Here is a 1,524-nt window from a genome sequence, read left to right as displayed (position 1 = left end):
AAATATGATATATTTTTTTTTAAAACAAGTTTGTTTTAAAAGTTTTTTTTAGTTTTAAGGAAGTTTGTTAGAGGAATTTCAAATCTAAAACAAAATAATAATAATAATAATTATTATTATTATTATTTCGGTTTTAGTTTTATTCTTTTTTTTTAACAATTTTTTTAAAATAAAGATTTGTATGATAAGAATTAAAGCTAAGTTGTATCATGTGGTGTGGTGTTGGCATAGTGGTAGGCTACTTAGGAATAATTCACATGTCTCAGGTCCGAATTTTTGCTTGCGTAAATTAATGTTTTCTTTTTCAAAATATTTATATAAAACATGATGTAATATCTTAGGATGATGGCACATTGGTAAGAAGTTTATATATGGATTCTTATGTCACAAAATCAAAAACAAAAGTATTTTTCTTTTTGGACCAAGTATAATAGGATAATTTTCGACAAAATATGGTACTGTTTTCAAACGAGTGTCGTAGGGTGCTAACACCTCCCCTACGCTCAACCAACTCTGGAACCAAAGTTTTGTTTTTGTAGACCAAGTTTTTTTAAATAGGTGACCAATCACACCTCGTAAATGTTTACGGTGGCGACTCCAAACCCTAATCTCGAAAGAGACCCGTCAGGGGATGACGTCGGTCGCTCCGCGTCGCAATGACGTTGTGACAGCTTAGCGACTTCACTGGGAACCTTTAGAGAGTGAAGCCATTACTTTTGTCATTTATTATCTTATTATATTTTTTTTTCCTTTCTTGTTCGCTTTGTTTTTTTGTTTTTTCTTTGTATTATTAATCTGGTTTGGCATCATATGCATCTCGCACAAATACACAAGCCTCCTGCCCGGGCTTTACGTTTAAGATTAGATCGGAGACTGAGTAGTATGACCTTCGTGGAATTTCGGTTCTCATGCAAGCGCATGAAATTCTCCACTCAAGTTGACCATACCGCGCAAGCGTATGGAAGATTTGGGGGCCGCTTCCCTCTAGGTTGTGTAGGCATTAACTTTATACTCATTTTAGCATCAAATTTCTTCTATTTATTTATTTGTTTGTTTAGTTTGTTTCTGTTGGTGTTAATAAAGTGATTTGCTTAAAAGAGTCTCATGCATTCTCTCACTTAATAATCGTTTTTTTACAACAATAAAAAAAAGAGTTTCGCAACTTTCCCTTTTAATTTAGTTTCTGTCAATTTTACAAAAATTGACCTAAGTCTTAAATCATTAACATTGACAGTAAATTAAAGCATGAGTTCCACCAGTAAGGCTCCCACCCAAGAGTGGAGAGAGCAAGACCAATAAATTGTCCGTCAATGGTCAGAGAACATGCAGCATACTCATGGTGACGCATTATCACATAATGTAATCATGCCATTTCAAAATGTAACGTTTCCAGAAAATTAGTTGGATATCTTGAAACATTTATGGGAAGGTTTAAGACCAGATAGAAAGACTCAGTTCATAAAAAAATATGGCCACATAGCGCAGCTCCTGTACGTGCAAGTAAACTTCTTAGTGTTGAGAGCA

The sequence above is a fragment of the Momordica charantia genome (assembly GCF_013281855.1).
Source record: "Momordica charantia cultivar OHB3-1 chromosome 7 unlocalized genomic scaffold, Mcharantia_2.0 BLBB01000007.1, whole genome shotgun sequence".
Taxonomy (NCBI): Eukaryota; Viridiplantae; Streptophyta; class Magnoliopsida; order Cucurbitales; family Cucurbitaceae; genus Momordica; species Momordica charantia.
This window is presented reverse-complemented; position numbering follows the sequence as displayed.